The following is a 19,105-nucleotide window of genomic DNA, read 5'->3' as shown; positions in this document are numbered from 1 at the left end:
TGAATTACATCTTTCATGATCTGATCGGTAAATTGGTGGAAATTTACATCGATGACGTGGTGGTCAAGTCTGTCTCCGTAGAAGGACACCTGGAGGATTTACGACGCATTCTGAACCGAACCAGAAAATTCGGGCTAAGAATGAATCCAAAGAAGTGTGCCTTTGGGGTGACGGCCGGTCAGTTCTTGGGTTTCTTGGTTCATGAACGTGGAATCGAGATCGGCCTGAAAAGCCAGGAGGCAGTGTGCACCATGCAACCACCTACCACGAAGAAGGAACTCCAATGCCTCATCGACAAAATCAACTTCGTCCGAAGATTCATCTCCAATCTGTCGGGACGAATTGAGCCGTTTATGGGATTGGTAAAAATTAAATCTGATGATGAGTTTCACTGGGGGGCAGAGCAGCAGCAAGCGTTTGACGAGATTAAGGAGTATTTATCGACACCGCCTGTGCTGGTTCCGCCTCAGCAAGACAGACCATTCTACATTTATTTATCGGTAGCTGACACTTCCATCGCGTCAGTGGTGGTGCAACTTTATGATGGTCTGGAAAAGGTGGCTTTCTACCTCAGCACAAGGATGTTGGATGCAGAAACGAGGTATCCTGAGATCGAGAAGTTATGCCTCTGCTTGTTTTTCACCTGCACCAAGCTTCGTCACATCTTTCTGACGGCAGAGATTATCATCATATGCAAATCAGACGTCGTCAAACATATGTTGTCGGCCCCTGTTTTAAAAGGCCGACTTGGTAAATGGATGTTTGCATTATCGAAGTTTGATCTCCGGTATCAGCCTGCGAAGGCAGTCAAGGGACAAGCGTTGGCCGATCTCATTGCTGAATGAATCAATACTAATATAGCAGCACTATCTGTACGTGCATGGGCTATGTTTTTCGATGGATCGGCTTGTGACGATGGTTGTGGCATCGGCATTCTGCTCGTGTCGCCTCGGGGGGCAACATATTCCTTCTCCATCAGGTTATCTACTCCTTGCACCAACAATGTCGCTGAGTATGAGGCAATACGCAAGGGAATGGAGTTGCTTTTGGAAGCCGGGGCAGAAGCGGTGGAACTTTTTGGAGACTCTAAGTTGGTGATTTCCCAGCTCACGGACGAATACAAGTGCGAGAGTGAGTCACTCTTCCCATTATGGATGGAATGCCGTGAGCTGATGGCACAATTTCGGTACATCAACTTCAATTGGGTCCCAAGATCCCAAAATACCGAGGCCAACGATCTCGCACAGATGGCGTCAGGCTACAAGGACATACCAGACGGGTCAGAAGTTCAGGTGCAGTTCCTGGAACAGGATGACTGGAGAGCCGATATCTTCAATTACTTGAAGGATCCGGCTCGGGGGGCACCTAAACGGATAAGGTACAAGGCCATGAAATATGTCCTTATAGGAGATGACATGTTCTACAGGACGTTGGAAGGGTTACTACTCAAATGCCTGGGACCAACCGAGTCTAATCGGCTCTTACACGAGGTGCATGAAGGCGCCTGTGGAACTCACCAATCGGCTCATAAGATGAAGTGGCTGATCAGGCGATCAGGGTTTTACTGGCCCACCATGCTTGAGGACTGCTTTAGGTACTATAAAGGGTGTCAAGCGTGTCAGATGTTTGGGAAAATTCAGATGGTGCCCGCATCAGCAATGAACCCCATCATCAAGCCTTGGCCATTTCGAGGTTGGGGCATGGATATGATCGGCAAAATCCATCCTGCATCGAGCAAAGGCCACGAGTGGATTTTGGCCATTACAGATTACTTCACTAAATGGGTGGAGGCCGTCCCTATGAAGAAGGTAAAATCGGAAGATGTTATCAAATTTGTGAAAGAACATGTCATTCATAGGTTCGGGGTTCCCTAGACTATCACGACCGATGGAGGATCGGTCTTCGTTTCTAAAGAGTTCGGAAAGTTCTGCGATGACATGGGGATTAAGCTGATCCGATCGTCTCCATACTATGCTCAAGCAAACGGGCAAGCTGAAGCGTCCAACCAGAGCCTTATCAAGCTGATTAAGAGGAAAGTTGACGAGAACCCTAGACGTTGGCATGAGGTATTGTCGGAAGCTTTGTGGGCCTATCGCATGTCATGCCATGGAGCTATAAAAACTTCGCCATACCAGCTGGTCTATGGGCAGGAAGACGTATTGCCTTGGGAAATTACGGCTGGATCGAGACGTGTTACGTTTCAGAATGATCTAACAGCTGAAGAATATGCAGCTCTGATGAGTGATACTATTGAAGATTCAACGGAACTCGGACTTTGGTCATTGGAGAAGATTAAAGAAAACAAAGCCATGGTAGCCCACGCATACAATAAGAAGGTGAGACCAAAGGAGTTTCAGGTTGGTGATCTAGTATGGGAAGCTGTGTTGCCATTAGGGACTAAGGATAAAGAATATGGTAAATGGTCTCCTAATTGGCACGGTCGTACAGAGTCGACCAGGTGTTGAAGGGTAATGCATACATGCTCGAGCAGCTGGACGGTGTTAAATTCCTAGTAGCTATTAATGGTCAACACCTCAAGAAATATTTCCCAAGCATGTGGGATGATGGACAGTGAAGTATGGGGGCCGATGCATAAAATCGGCCAGTAATTTTTTTTATATACTAATCACAGCCGATGCACAGACATCGACTTTAGAAATATGGATACCAGCACAGCCGATGCACATACATCGACTTCAGAATAAAAAAAGCCGATGCATAGCCATCGACTCTAGAGGAACAAGCTCAATTGAGCACTTAACGGATTATTTTCAGGCCAGAGACCGTGGCATTGGGATGATTCTCCCATGGGATTCACTGAGGAGTTGAATCTGTGCGTTTGAGATCTAAGGACACGGATTGGACCTGTTTGGACGGTAATTTGGGGGATCTGATTTTATTCTCTCAAACGAAGGTTGCAGATTACCATATAAATAGGCAACTGATTTGGCCTTAATCGCGTTTCATAGTAAAGGCCGATCCGCTGCCATCGGCTCTTTGCGCGTTGACTTACTTGGACAATCGGCCAAATTGATGTGAAGCAAAATCGGCATAGAAACATTTTCTTCATTAATAGAAGAGATTTCTTACAGAGAAAGAGCCGATTGCTCGAGGGAGGAAGAACAAAAGAAGGGTCTATTGACCAATTTGCTACTACTACTAGTCCTACTCTATGGGCCATCGCTGCCCTCGTCGTCGCCATTTGTGGTGACCCTGCATACCACTGCATGTTGTAGTATGCCAGTCGTTGATATAACATTCACGAAGTACCATTCCGCAAATATTACATCCCTCAGAGTAGTACAACAGAACATAGCAGGTCCATAACTCATTCCATTAATATTACAAACATGATACACATATTCTCTCGGAGCTCCTCTTGGGTCCTAAGAGGAATACTCCTGGGTTCGAGGCGAACCCAACTTAGCTTACAATATAGCTGTCTCATCAAGTTATACATTTATTCACGAGCAGCTAGTATTAAGAGTTCGGGCTGCTTGGCTACTACTACTACTCGAGATGTTTAGGCTTGATCTCCTCCGGAAGCCTCCCCGGATCCGTAGACGATGAGGTAGTCTACGCCTTCAATACCTCCAGAGAGGTCTGGTTCTTCATAGCCGATGATCTCGGCTCCTTCATTATTGTCGTAGTCCTCCTCCAGATGATTCAGACAATCTAAGCAAGGGATTTAAGATTGGGATGAGTACGAGCGTACTCAACAAGTTCATTATAGATAAGAGGTGTTTAATGCACTAGCTACGATATTAGACCAGAAAGTCTAATACCAATGCAAGTTTTGATAAACATTTCTTCAAGAGATTGCTTTTATTTCCAAGAGCTATGTCCGTCAGCCTTCACCGGTTTACTAGAACTTCATGGAGCTCCTTTCCGGCCGCGTTCGCAGTTCCTTATCCCGGAACAGGGAGTGACAGGTCACAGTTCTTTACACTCTGTAGAGGGGTGTTGCTTTACCCATAAGAGATCTTAGCCTTGGTGCCAACTGGGCAGCTTTCCCGTCCACACTTCCTTTGGTGTGAGGCCCGGTATAAGGTCTAGCCAATCATGTTCCTCCGCTACCTCGAACACCCACCCTTTGTTGCATACTCCGACCCTGGGTCCACGCCGGCCCCATTATTCCCATAGATTTCAGGGTGGACTCCGACCACGACGTCAATGCAGGGCTCTACCATACATTCCTACGCCGGCAGATGCAACCCATCATAGACCTCATTACCGTTGGGACTTCTACGGGTTCCCACCCCTGCATCAAGTCTCGCAAGATCATGTGCACCCGGTAATGAGCATCCGTTGATGAACGAGAGGTGGAAACACTTTTGACTACTCCGTCCCACTCCGGATCTTATGGTTAACACGGGTGTTACGGCACAAGAATCACTGGCGACATTTGTTGTTTAATCCTAGATGGATATAAACCCTTGCAATGGAACCTCCACCATATCAATACAATCCATGGTTCCATTGCCCACCACATAGTCATATTCATAGTTATGAAAGTAGTGGTTTTGATTTTTATGCAATAGTGATAACCATAATACTTTGCAAGTAATTTGATAGAAATACTCAAATGACATGAGCAAGTGATGAACTTGCCTGAACACTGGAAAGTTTTGTAGTTGGATGGTGTGGACTGACCCTTGTCCTCTGTCTCTGAAAAATAGCATCATTGTCCGGTAAGGGCAATGGTTAAAGAAGCAATTATGCATGATTCCAGTTTTAGGGTTTGTTCCCCCCTTCCGATGTCGTTATTATTTTATGTGAGAGTTTAATACTAAGAACAATTTGGAGATTCTCTATTTAGGGTAAATACAACCTTGAAATATTGTCAAGGTGTTTTTATAGTCCAATTACATTAATGGACTTATTTTCTTTATTGAAAATAATATGTGTGATTTAAATTATTATTTAAATCATCAAATTAAGACTTATTCTTAATTATCTTCAAAAATTCTCTTTGATATTTTATTTGGATAGAGAATTTTATGCTGATGGATTTTCATATTTTTAATTATTTTTTTAGAGCTCTTATCAATTTTCTATTGAATTTCAAAGTTTCTGGTTTTTATTTGAATTGTGAAAAGTCACAATTGCCCCTGGGCCCACCTGTCAGTGGAGCCCAGCGGGTTGGGTTAGACCAGCTCGGGTCCAACTGACCCGAGCGGTCACTCACTCGCTCACCTCCCCGTGCCGCCTCGACCTAACCCTAATCCCCTTTCTCTCTGGCGACCTGCGTCGCCCTCACCGTCGCCGGCCGATTCCGGCGGTCTCCGGCTGCCATGGCCCTCGCCATGGGGCGCAATCGAACCGCCGTGTGACGGTGATCCTTTCCATCCGCGTCGATCTGGAGCAGACGCCGCTCCCGCTCGTCCTCGACCCTCTTCGCCATGGCTAGGGTTACGGGATCCGCGTGATCCCGCGGCTCCCAGAGCTCCTGGCATGATGGCGCCGCCGAGGCTGTGCTGCCATGGTGGGGTGGTGCTGTGGCGCCGCCATGGCCTGGCTTGGCCTGGCGCCGCCGTGCCCTGGCGTGTGCCGCCGTGGCCGCCATGGTTGTCTGCCTGCTCGACCCCGGGTACGTTCGCCATCTCTCCCTCTCTCTCGTGTACTTGTTCTTCTTCCTCCTCCCTTAGTTCTGGTCACAGCTTCTCCTCCTCGTGGAGAGGATAGCTGTGCTCATGCTGCTCTGTGGCCGTGCTTACTGCTGCTGCGCTGCTGCGTGTGCTGTTTTGCTGCTTATGCTGATGTGCTGCTTGTGCTGCTGTGCAAGATTGCTAAGCTATGTGCCTGTGAAAGCTTGCTTTACTTGCTAGAATTCTTCCCTGTGCCTCTGTTCTTGTTTCTATGCTTGCCTGACACTCATGTGTATTCATATATGCTTCAATGGCTTAATTGCAGTATGCAATTATTGCAAATTTGCAAGTGCCTGAGCTTCTGTGGCTAGTTCTTGTGCTCAAATTCATGAGCATGCTCATCTGAGCATTGCTGTTGGCTTAATGGTATGATTCAGTGATGAGCACTAAGTGCTTTACTTGTTTAATGGCTCTGATTATTGTTATGGCTTGATTATGTGTGTGTGCCATCCTTGTCTAGCTTGATCCAGTGGTACATCATGTAGTTGATGTGCTTCTGGATACAATTATAAATCATCCATTTGATTATCTGTGAAGCTATAGTTGATTAACTGTGGCCATTTAGTTATCTGGTTCATGCTCTGCTGCTCAGTGATGCTCTAACATGTATTGGCATGCAATAGCAAGCCCTGATGATCATTTGATCATTTCTTGTTTGTGAATTAGTGGGTGCCCCTCACTGTGACTCACTGGTGCTCATTCAGTGCTATATGTGCTTCCTACAGACTTAGTCTGGGTGTGCTGGTGCTTGTCCAAGCATCAGTGACTGTGTGCAATGATCCTTTGGATCATCTGCAAGACCCTGTGCATCAGTAGCTTATCTGTTTCATTTATCTGCTTAATTTGCTTTGTTATTTGGATAAATGATGTGAACTGTGACACAGTGATGATCATATCAATTGATTTGCTTGGGCTAGAGGGATGCCAACAATTGTTGGGGACCCTAGCCCATTCTGAACCCACTTGGGTGATGATGCATGTGTAAGGCTTAACTGTTTGGATTGATTGTGTGGTTGAGGTAACCCTGACAGTAAATCCTTGCTGTTAGGGTGGCTCCCACCAGTGTTGGCTTACTGTGGCTCACTAGATGCTTTCTGGTTGATCCTTTTATTGGATTGCCAGTAGCTTTTGATGTTGAAATCAAATAGACAGTGATTTGTCTATGGTCTGATGGCTTAGCTAACTGTAGGTGCTAAGTGTGTAGCTAGGCTAGCTTTGTTTTCATCTCTTGCTGGATTTCTTCAGCTATGCTTGATTTTCATAGCTGTTGTTCCCATTAGATGATTTACTAGTGGCCTTACTACCTTTGCTTGCACCATATGGCTTAGTAGCCAGATGATGATACAACTTGGGTATCACACCCTTTTGCTTGTGTGTGATTGGTGCATATGCTTATATATGAACAAAACCATCTGGTTTGTTCATGATGCTTGGTATACCTCACTCCAGCTCCTAGAATTTGATGTTGGTGTAGAGGTTTTGCTTCTGGTGGTTTGTTTGCCTTGCCCTGCTCCTCCTTGTGGCTTGATGATTCTTGGTTATTTGCTGTGGTGGTGAAAATGTGTTGAACAGCAGTAGCTGTTCAAGCTGTTCTTGTGTTCTTGGCTGTTCTTGGTGGCTTACCAGTGCAGTTCTGTCAATGGATGAATCAAGTGACTAGGGTTTTGGCTGTGAAAAGCTTTTATATGGCCAGCCATGGCTTCTTTGGTCGACAGCACCACATCTCACCCTGGTGACTCACTGGTTGTGTGTGTTGCATGCACACATGCAACATGCCTTGTGTGCTGCCTGTGTGTGTGTGGCTTGGGACTTGAGCTGTTGAGAGGATCAGCTCGGCTGGACCTTGTTCATATCCACTCTTCACAATTTATTTGCTAACCTGCCAAGTGGCTTTGCCACTTGGCTTAATACTCGGATTGTTGTGTGTGTGTGCAGGGATCAAATGCTGATCAAGATGAACTCAAGATCATCTGGATCAAAGAATTCATGAAGATCACAATGTAGTTTAGGTCATTTAAATACCTTGTAATTTTCCTTTTTCTTTTTCTATTTCATCAATTCTTGTAATGTGTTGTAAATTCATAATTCTATTCTGAATATTGTAAAGACAATGTATTATGTGCATGATTATCAATAAAGCTCAAGTTTCTCTCTATTGAGCTTTATGAAATTGTTGTATCATTTATATTCTTGATTAATGATATTTGTTTGTTAAATTATCCCAAGTTTGAATTATGTGATAATCATTTGATGTTTGAATTTGAAATTCAAATTCAAATTTGGTTTGAATTCATCCAAACAACTTAACTTATAATTCAATCATGCAACTTATGATTTCAATGCAATTCCACTTCTCTCCTCTCAAAACCCTAATTTAGACAAGTAGGAACAAGTTCATCGCACTCTCGAAACCCTAACCCTGTAGGATGTCGAGAGAGAAACCTGTCCCCCTTCGATGCAGTTTTGTTTTAAAAGCGCGAAATTTCCCCGTAAATTACAATGCCATGCACATCCCTTTCTAAAATCTACCCCTCGATCGTCTCTAAACCTGGGACATTACAGCCTTTCCCCCTTAAAGAAAACTTCGTCCCGAAGTTGTGGTTGTAATACCTGAAAAGTTCTGGGTATGTTTTCCTCAGGTCTTCCTCCTTTTCCCAGGTGGCTTCCCTCTCGGGATGATGCTTCCATTGTATCTTGCAATATTTTATGGCTCGATTCCTGAGTTGTTTCCAGTTTTCCTCGAGAATCTTTGCTGGCTTCTCAATGTAGGTCAAATCTGGTTGTAACTCGAGATCTTCATGTGATACTGGTTCATCTGGGGTCTTTAAACACTTTCTGAGTTGCGACACATGGAATACGTTGTGAACCTGAGATAACCTTCCCGGTAGCTCCAATTCGAAGGCTAACCCTCGGTTCTGACTCAGAATCTTGAAAGGTCCGATGTACCTAGGGCTTAGCTTTCCTTTTACTCCAAATCTCTGAAGTCCTTTCATCGGGCTCACCTTGAGATATACCATGTCTCCAACTCGTGGCTCCCATGTTCTTCTCTTTTGATCGGCATAACTCTTCTGTCGGCTCTGGGCTATCTTGAGCCTATCTCTGATAATGTCAATGATTTGTTGCTTTTCCTTGACATAATCAGGGTTGAACTCTTTGCTTGCTCCGGCTTCATACCAACATATCGGTGATCTACACTTTCTTCCATACAGAGCTTCAAACGGTACCATCTTGATGCTGCTTTGATAGCTGTTATTGTATGAAAACTCTGCTAGTGGTAAATGTTCTTCCCATGATCCTCCGAAGTCTAGGGCACAAGCCCTAAGCATATCCTCTAGAATCTGGTTAGTTCTTTCCGTTTGTCCACCTGTCTGGGGATGATAGGCGGTACTATAGTCCAACTTGGATCCTAAAGCTTCGTGTAGTTGTTTCCAAAATGCTGACGTGAACACGGATCCTCGATCCGACACGATCTTCTTGGGCTCTCCATGTTTACTCATGATCTCTTTAATGTAAAGATCGATGAGTTTCTCTCCTTTGTCCTGCTGATTTACCGCTAAGAAGTGTGCACTCTTCGTCAACCGGTCCACGATTACCCATATCATGTCCTTCTTTTTATTGGTCATGGGTAGTCCGGTGATGAAATCCATTCCTATCTCCTCCCATTTCCATTCTGGAATGGGTAAAGGTTGTAACTTTCCTGCCGGACTCTGGTGTTCTGCCTTCACTCTCTGGCAGGTATGGCATTCCGCCACGTATTGTGCTATTTCTGTCTTCATATTATTCCACCAGAATAACTCCTTGAGATCCATGTACATCTTGGTACTTCCCGGATGTATGGAGTATGGTGTTTGATGGGCTTACCGGAGTATTACTTCCTTGATTTCAGCAATATCCGGAACACAAATTCTCTTCTGGAACCATAATGATACCGATTCTCCGCGGTGAAATTCCGATGGTCTTCCCTCATCTATTATTCTCATCTCCTCCACGATGAATGGATCGTCCAGCTGACCCATCATTATCTCATTCTTCAGGTTGACATTTAGCTCATCGGCTACTTGTAAAGCTGATAGTCCTTCATGAGCTTCCTTCTCCCAAAGTTTTATTTGGGCTTGACTTATTTCCTTCCTCAACTCTGGTGATAACTCTTGTTCCACTCCTCCGGTGCTCTTCCTACTCAAGGCATATGCTACAACATTGGCCTTTCCTGGAGTGTAATTGATGGTCAAATCATAATCCTTGATTAATTCTAGCCATCTTTTCTGCCTCATGTTGAGTTCCTTCTGAGTAAAGAAATATTTGAGACTCTTATGATCTGTATAGAGCTCACACTTGGCTCCATAGAGAAAATGTCTCCAAGTTTTGAGTGCAAATACAACTGCTGCTAATTCCAAGTCATGTGTTGGATAGTTTACTTCATGAGGTCTGAGTTGCCTTGATCCATAAGATATCACTTTCCGATCTTGCATGAGTACGCAACCCAATCCATGCTTGGATGCGTCACAGTACACGGTGTAATCCTTGCCAATTTCCGGAACCGCTAACACCGGTGCTGTGGTGAGTTTCTCCTTCAGAGTTTGAAAACTCCTCTCACACTCCTCTGACCACACGAATGGTGTGTTCTTTGTTAACAGCTTTGTCATTGGTCCTGCTATCTTGGAGAATCCTTCAATGAATCTCCGATAATATCCTGCCATTCCTAGGAATCCTCGGATTTCCTTGACAGTCTTGGGTGCTTCCCATTCTAGAACTGCTGCTACCTTGCTCGGGTTAACAGCTATTCCATCTTTACTAATGACATGACCAAGAAATTCCACTTGATCTAGCCAAAATTCACACTTGCTAAACTTGGCATAGAGTTGATGTTCCCTTAGTGTTTGCAACACTAACCTCAGATGTTCAGCATGTTCGGCTTTGTCTTTGGAATAGATCAAGATATCATCAATGAATACGATGACAAACTTGTCTAGATATGGCATGAAAATCTTATTCATGAGATTCATGAAAATTGCTGGGGCATTGGTTAATCCAAAAGGCACTACAAGGTATTCATGATGTCCATACCTTGAAACAAAGGCAGTTTTCGGAACGTCTTCCTTCTTGATCTTTATCTGGTGATAACCGGATCTTAGATCAATTTTGGAAAAGACTCCCGCGCCTCTAACTTGATCGAATAGATCTTGTATTCTTGGAAGTGGATACTTGTTCTTGATTGTGACATTGTTCAAATTCCTGTAGTCTCCGCACATCCTTCTTCCTCCATCTCTTTTATCCACGAAGATCACAGGTGATCCCCATGGTGAAACACTCTCTTGAATAAATCCTTTTTGTTCCAAGTCATCCAATTGCTCCTTAAGTTCTTTCAACTCCTTTGGCCCCATCTTATATGGTGCTTTGGCAATCGGAGCTGTTCCTGGAATTAGGTCGATAGTGAATTCTATCTCCCTATCTGGTGGCATACCTGGTAATTCCGTAGGAAACACATCCTGGAATTCATTCACTACAGGTATATCCTCTAACTTCACCTCCTTCATGCTGTTCAACTGTAGCTCAACTTCAATCTGTGTATGTTTGTCGCCTTGGTAGATCATTCTACTTCCATCGGGGCTTTTCAAAGATACCGTCTTGTTCACACAATCGATCAATGCTCCATTAGCTTCTAACCAGTTCATACCAAGAATGACATCAATGTCCTTCATCGGTAAAATGAACAGGTCCGCGTCAAACGTGCACTTATTGATCATGATGACTTGTTTTTGTTTGGTATGGGTTACTACTATCGTTCCCCCCGCGGAAAGTATAGTTATGGGTGTATCTAACTTAGTGCAACTAATCCCATGTTTGATGATGAATTGCTGAGAAATGAATGATGTAGTTGCACCAGTATCAAACAGTACTTTGCCAGGATGAGTGAGTATCTGGAGCGTACCTATCACCGCCTGATCGGAGTTGACCACCTCCTCCAGACTAGTGCAGTTCAGCTTGCCGAAGGGTTTCCTGTTCTTCCAGTTCCCTCCATTGTTTCCTCCTCGGCTTGCTCCCCCTCCAGACTGACCTCCTTTATTCTTATTCTTAGGGCAATCCCTAAGCATGTGTCCTTCCTCACGGCAACCAAAGCAAATGATCCTGGGCTTCTTACAATCCTTGGAGAAATGCCCCGTACCTCCACAGCTACGGCACACAATCTTATTTGCAGTCTGAAATGCTTGGTTCTTCCTGCTACCGTAGTAGTTGCTGTTGTTGTTGTTGTTGTTGTTGTTGTTGTTGTTGTTGTTGTTGTTGTTGTTGTTGTTGTTGTTGTTGTTGTTGTTGTTGTTGTTGTTGTTGTTGTTGTTGTATCTTGGCTTGAAACTCAAGCCAGTATTAGGCTTGTTACTGACATATCTCTTAGGCTCAAACTTGGCCTTCTTCCTCTTTTCCTCCTGCATTTGTTTGAAATCATCTTCCAGAGTGATGGCGGCATCCACCAACTCTTGAAACTCCATCGCTCTCACCATCCGGAGCTGTACCTTGAACTGGGGACTTAACCCCCTCAAAAACCTCTTCTTTTTCTTGTCCTCGGTGTTGACTTCTTCAACAGCATACCGGGACAACTTTGAGAATTCCCTGACATAAGTCAGGATGGCCTTGTCCTTCTGCTCGAGACTTTCGAATTCTCGATGCTTCAATTCCACAATACTTTCAGGGACATTGGATTCCCTGAACTTCCTTGCAAACTCCTCCCAGGTAAACACTTTTCCAGCCGGATAAACGGCTACGATATTGTCCCACCATGATGCGGCAGGTCCACACAACAAGTGTGTAGTATAACGAACCTTCTCCTGGTCGTTACAACCAACAGTATTGAGCTTTCGCTCGGTGTCCATAAGCCAGTCTTCCGCGTCCATTGGCTCGGGCGCGTATGCGAAAGATATAGGCTTGGTGTTCTGGAAGTCTGCTAAGGTGACTCCCTGATTCTCAGGTCTTTCTACCCGGTTCTGCTGTAGCAACTCCTGGAAGAATTTATTCTGCTGCTCCAACGTAATACGTTGCCTCTCCTCCACCAATTGCATGTACTGGACAAAATTCTGCTGCGTCATGGGTGGTGGTGGTGGTGGAAACTGATTCCTGGCTGCTTCATCAGCCTCTTCCTTTTGCTTTGCTTCGCGCTCCATGCGCTGTGCTTCGGTCTCCTCACCTATTGACAAGGTATCAACTTGTCAATGCCTATGGATTGAAGGCTAGGGTTTAGTTAGAAGTAGAGGGCAAGTAGATCTCGAAGGTTTCAGCCAAAAAGTACTCGATGATTATGAAAACTAGGGTTTGTAATAATGATTCGATTGCCTCTTCGTCCCTCGACTCCTCCTTAATATAGGAGGCGGAGCCGAGGGTTTCGTTTTGTACAAGTTACAGAGTCCGGGACGGTATCTAACTCATCCCGCCAGATTTACAAATAACACTTCCTATTACAACTCTAACTTTCCTTAATATATCTTGGGCTCCCGAATCTTCTTTATTCTTCGGGTATTGGGTCTTCAGTAAACCCCGGGTACTATCTTCGGCAGGCCCATTTGGGATGCCTATGTCAGTAGCCCCCGAGATTTTGCTTGAATCGTAGAGTCAGGGAAAATCTCCACTGTTTATTTTTACTCGAGAGCTTTAACTTTTTTATATTTCTTCACATAAAATTCTATATTGTACAGGGATACTGGTAGTTGGGGCTAGTTCATCTGACGGATCAGGTACTAGTTAACTGCTCTAGTGGCAATCCGCAAAAACCTACTTCGAGATCACGTCCCTGGACATGATTCCGGGATACTGGTGTAAACTTCGACAGGTGCCGCTTAAGGTCTTACCATTCTGTCGAGTCCCAGTCAAATTTATCGAGTACCTAACGCGTCCGTTAGGATTTTTCTTCGTATCTGTTGATACGGATAAAAGTAGCAGAGCGCAGTCTTCGGCGGTGCCACGCCCAGCAGAACGGATCCGGGGTCTTACCTTCGCAAATTTGCGGCATTCAGAAATTGATCGCAACTTTGGCGTTCTGAGAATATATTGTCGAGTGCTTTTCCGGCTGTTGGAATGGCACATTTTATCGAGTCAAATATGACTTATATTGCTCTCCCGATGGGAGTATATGTAGAGTTAATTATAACTCGAAATATACTCTCTTGCTTTTCTATCTTTTCTTTGTTAATTTCATCGGGCACGCGAACAGCGTTCCCGATGGGAGTAGCCCCCGAGGCTACAACCAAAAACTTGTGCTTGGTTGTAGGCTCAACATTTTAGTCCACCTTGTCACTATATTGTCATTATTTCCCAATATGATCTCTCTTCTTCTTCTTTTTTATCTCTCGGGTGCGCGAACAGCGCTCCCGATGGGAGTAGCCCCCGAGGCTACAGCCAAGGACTTGTGCTTGGTTGTAGGCTCCCGCAATTTCTATATTGCCATACTCGAAATTTTACTTTTTATCGAAGTAGCCCCCGAGCATTTGGGCAAAAACTTGTATTTGATCAAAGGCTCCCGAAGTATTTAATAACTTCTCCTGTCGCCAATCTTCTTTTATTTTTCTTGTCGGCATGCTTCCCTTAACCAAATTTACTTCATCTCTGTTAATAGTCGTGATTTTTCTGCCTTGTGGGTCCATTGTTTCCACCACGTTGACACGTCGTGCAAGTGGGGGACACACGTCCTCCGCTTTTTCTGGCGCACGTACAGTAACGCCTATCTCAGTAAAAATACCTTTTTACCCTTTTATCTAGAAGATCTTTTTTCACCACACGATTTCTTCATCCAACGGTGCATTGATTCGCCTGATTCTTATATAAACCTTTCTTCAACCTCCGTTCACTCCTTCGCTTGCGCCGCACATCTGTCCCCCTTTGCAAAAACTTCCCCTGCGCCCAACTCTCTCTGATCTTCCGCACTCACGAACATTGCTTTTTCCATTGCCGTTGATGCCACCGCGCACGCGACTCACTCGCCACAGCACTCCAGAGTCCAAGATGGCCGCCGAAGATCTTGAGTGGGAGAGATCTAAAATCTCCAACCAGGACGTCAACATGCTGAAGAGGCTTGGCCTGATGAAGAAAGAAGACGCCATCCGCTTTCCCAGCGAAGAAAGCTACCCCAACCCTCCAATGGAGTACCGGGTTAGTTTCGTTGATCACCTCATCCGCGGCCTTTCGGCCCCAATTCACGATTTCCTCCGCGGCCTTCTTTTTGTTTACGGGATTCAACTGCACCAGTTGACCCCTAATTCCATCCTCCACATTTCCATTTTTATCACACTGTGCGAATGCTTCCTTGGAATCCCTCCTAATTGGGCTCTGTGGAAACGCATTTTCTGCCTCCGCCGCAATGGCTCCCACAACGCCACCTATAACATAGGCGGCGTTGTTATCTGTGTCCGAACTGACGTTGATTATTTCGACGTCAAGTTTCCTGATTCTGTCCAAGGATGGCGCAAAAGATGGCTCTACATTCACGAAGAAAGTGCCAACTCTGTGGAACACAACATAATCCCTTTCGACGGAAGTGCCAAAATTCAGCGCCGCCGTTCCTGGGACGCTGAAGCTTCCGAAGAAGAGAAAAAGGCGACAGAAGCACTTATGTCTCGTATTCATCAGCTTCAAAATACTCGAGGCAAAGAACTATCTGGTGTTCAAATCACTGCCTACTTCCTTAGGATTAGAGTGCAGCCTCTTCAGGCTCGCAAAAATCCCCTTTGGACGTATTCCGGAGAAAACGACGCCAATAGAGTCTCCAGTGATCTTTCTGCAAAGGACTTGGAGAAGTTGATTCGAAGAGTTTCCCGCTTGGCCAAGAAGGATCCTATTCCCTCCTCTTGTCGCGTGGAACCATACAGCTCCGCCAATCCTCTCCCCGAGGTATTTTGTCTTCTTGAGTTTCTGTCTTGTTCCGAACTTTCCTTGCATCTTATTGTATTGATATCTCTGTAATTTTTTCTTTTGTCGCTATTTTCTTGCAGAACCATCCTACTATGGCTTCCCTTCCTCCTCTTCCTGAGGATGGAGAAGTCGAAGAACAGGCTATCATTGCCGAAGACACCCAAGGTTCTTCTATTCCTGAAAGTGAAGTCGCGGGTTCTCACAAATCTGCGGCTTCCCATGAAAAAGAAGTTGAATGCGAAGCCGCCGAGTCGACGCAATCCCTTCCTCCTGCTGTTTCCCCAAGGAACAAAAGGAAAAGGAATGATGCCGAGGATTCTGGCACTTCTAAGGCTGAAAAAGTTGTTCCTTCTCATCCGAAGGCAGCTTATGATCCTTATATTGAATCCCTCGTCAGCTCGTAAGTCACCTTTATTTCTCCCTTTTTCTGTACTCGATGTGTTTATCTTGTCTTACTTTTTATGCTGCTGATTTTTGATCAACAGTGATGACGAGGAGGAAGTACCAACTGTTGACGTGGCTCCTCGGACAAGCACGTCACATACTGTACTTGCCTCAGACACGCTAGTTGAAGGAGAAGAAACCTCGCCTCCTCAACAAAACGTCGTCACCACAACTCCGCCATCAAGCCCCCTTGCTCCTTCACCAAAAAGGACAAGGATTGAAACAATTGATAAACCTGCCCCTCAACTGGGCAGCTCGTCGACTCTGCTCTTAGATGATGTAAGTTTGTCGATATCTATATTTTTTCTATTTTGCTTTTTCACGCCTTCACTCTCTTTTTCATGCCGATGTTTCTCTTGCTATGTTCTTCTTTAACAGCCCATGATCAAAGAGCTTCTCCGAATCGGATCCCAATTTATTGGGTACCGTGAGTATGCTAGCAGAGCCGAAGGTAACAACTTTATACTTGCCGTTTTTTCTTGACTTTTTGCTCCTGTTGCTTGTCGCGATTTTTGATCTTTCTTCTCCCCTTTTTTTTATATCTCGATAGAGAAACTTGCAGAGGCCAACAAACGTGCTGACGCACTTGCTCAAAAACTTGAGCAAAGTGAGGCGGCTCGCAAGAAGGCCGAACTTGTTGCTAGCGAAGCCAAAGCCGAGGCTGATGAAGCCAAAGCAAAAGCTGCTAGTGTCGAGGAACTGCAGAAAAAACTTGAGGATGCTGAATCTGCCTTAAACGAGCATAAAGCTGCACATGCTTCTCGTGAGCAGGGGATCCTCAAGCGCCTGAAATCACAAAGTCGACGCACTCACAGTAATATTATTGATCCCTTCTATTTTTATGAAAACCGCTGTTTCTTGTTGTTGACCAACGTTTTGTTTCCTTGGCAGACCAAACAAACCAAGATTTTGATCTGGAGAATCCTGTCAATGACCCTCTCCTTGACGCACTTACTTATCTGGAGCTTCATGGGTCCGAAATTCGTGAAGGCGTGGCCAATGCGAATGCAGGATTGTCGGCGCTATTCCCCTACTTCTTCCCGAAGAAAGAGGAGCCCCCGACTTTCCTTACCCTTGCCAAGACTTTCAATTCACCAGAAGATCTTGGACTAAAGATGCGTCAGGAGAACATGAAGATTGCTGTCGAAAGCACTGTTGCTCTAGTTGCTGACAGCCAACAGACTGTTGATTGGACGAAAGTTGGCGACACCGAGCAAATAGAGCAATCCAGATGGAGGTCCCTGATTAAGGCAGCCAAGCCCAACACGAAGAAAATCTTGGCTTATCTCGGGATCAAACCAGCTTCGACTCCTAGCTCATCAAGGCCGGGGGTCTAGTTGCATGCCTCTTTGTTTTTACTTCTCTGTTTCTTTTGCTCTTGTCGCCAAAGTAGTTATTTGGCGACACGTACTTCGTTAGCTCCACTGTAAGGCCTTTGTAATTATTTCGAAAGATTAATGAAAACTCTATCTTTTGCTTCTTGATTGATGTTGTCTTTTAAATTTCAGTTGGTATTTGATAACTACACTCCATCTTCCACTCCTTCCAATGTTTCGCCTTCTTCTTCTCGCTCAAAGAGAACTCTTGCTGATGCTACACCTGTCGAAGATTCCTTGCCGCGAGAATTGGATGAACTTCGGCAGCAGCTTCAGTATGCAAAGAAGCAAACACTTGTGATGATGGAAAAATCTCGCAAGTCATCTGAAGCCGAAAAAATTGCACTTCAGCAAGCTCGTGAGGCCATGGCTGCCAAGGAAAACGCTGCTTCCGAGGCTGAAAAGGCGACTACTCGAGAAAATTTCATGCTCGAGTTGATGAATGAAGCTAGTGCGGATATGTCGGGTATGCTTGTTTCAACCTCAATATCTTCCGTCTTCATGCTACGTCTCTTAAAATTTTCTGCTCCGTTATTTTAATAGGTTCCTTTACTGATGCTGTTGCCGAAGAAGAGAGGGTAAATACTAGGACGAACCTCCTCGTTAATCTTTCCCTTGATCATGGTTCTTTGTTTTGGGCTACCCCAGAGAGGACCCGCCAAATTGTCAGATTTCAGGATCGCGCTTCTCAAACTCGCGACTTTCTTGACTTCTGTACCAAGACCCTGTCCATGGTTTATAATTCCATGTTTCCTCGGAACGTTCAACCAAAGACTCTTCCCGGGTTAATGGAGAAATTCAAGGATGCCCACAGGATCCATGATTTTGTCAAAGCTCAACCGTAGCCGGCGCCGCATTTGCTCTTATCATGCTTCGAATCTGTCACTCAAATCTTGACCTGACCCAAGTTGTTGCGAAAGTTCATCAGAAAGTAAAGCGCCGAAGAGTTGGTGTCGACCGAATTAACACGAAGGTTTCGCCTGTAGCTGAAGAAATGATTGAAGACCTTCTTCGGATGGATGCCGACTTTTTTGCCGATGGTCATTATGCTGATTTTCTTGGCGCTGCTCCTGAAGAAAACAGAGTTACCCTTGATGACATACTGAATCAAGACTAATTATCTTCCTTTGTAGATAACTCTTCTTTGTAACCCATAATTGTGATTATATTGTGAAGCAATCATTATATTTCTATATTTGTCTAGCTCCCGAGTGTTTCGGTGGCTATTTACTGTATTTGTATATTGCGAGGTTTTGAACCAAGGCATTTATTTAATATGTATTGATGGCGAATATCAGCCCCCGAGCTTCTTTATTGAGTACTATTTTGTATTTTCGTTGACTCACGAGGTATTTTAGTACCAAGGCAAGGCTTTTCTTTGTCGATGAACTATATTGAAATTCGTCGGGTCAAAGACTTTGAGCATGTCGATAAAGAAAAGTTATATTGACACTATCTTTATTATATTGCAGCACCGCGAGCCCGCCTCATTAAAAACCTTTCTCGGCCCCACTCGGTGCCCCGAAAAAGGAAAAGAGTGCGTCTGAAAACTCGCGGGCGTTTCAGTACATTGAAGTTTTACAAGGACTATATTTCGACTCTAGGCGTAGAACCGCCTGAGTTGCGCCACGTTCCAGGGGTTTTGCTCCTCCACCCCTGTCTTCTTGTCCTTTATCCTGTATGCTCCTCCTCCGATTACTTCCGTGACAATGTAAGGGCCAAGCCATGGTGACTCGAGTTTTTCAT

The sequence above is a fragment of the Lolium perenne genome, chromosome 2 (genome assembly GCF_019359855.2).
Source record: "Lolium perenne isolate Kyuss_39 chromosome 2, Kyuss_2.0, whole genome shotgun sequence".
NCBI classification, from domain to species: domain Eukaryota; kingdom Viridiplantae; phylum Streptophyta; class Magnoliopsida; order Poales; family Poaceae; genus Lolium; species Lolium perenne.
The sequence above is the reverse complement of the archived record's forward strand: the minus strand, read 5'-3'. Positions refer to the sequence as shown.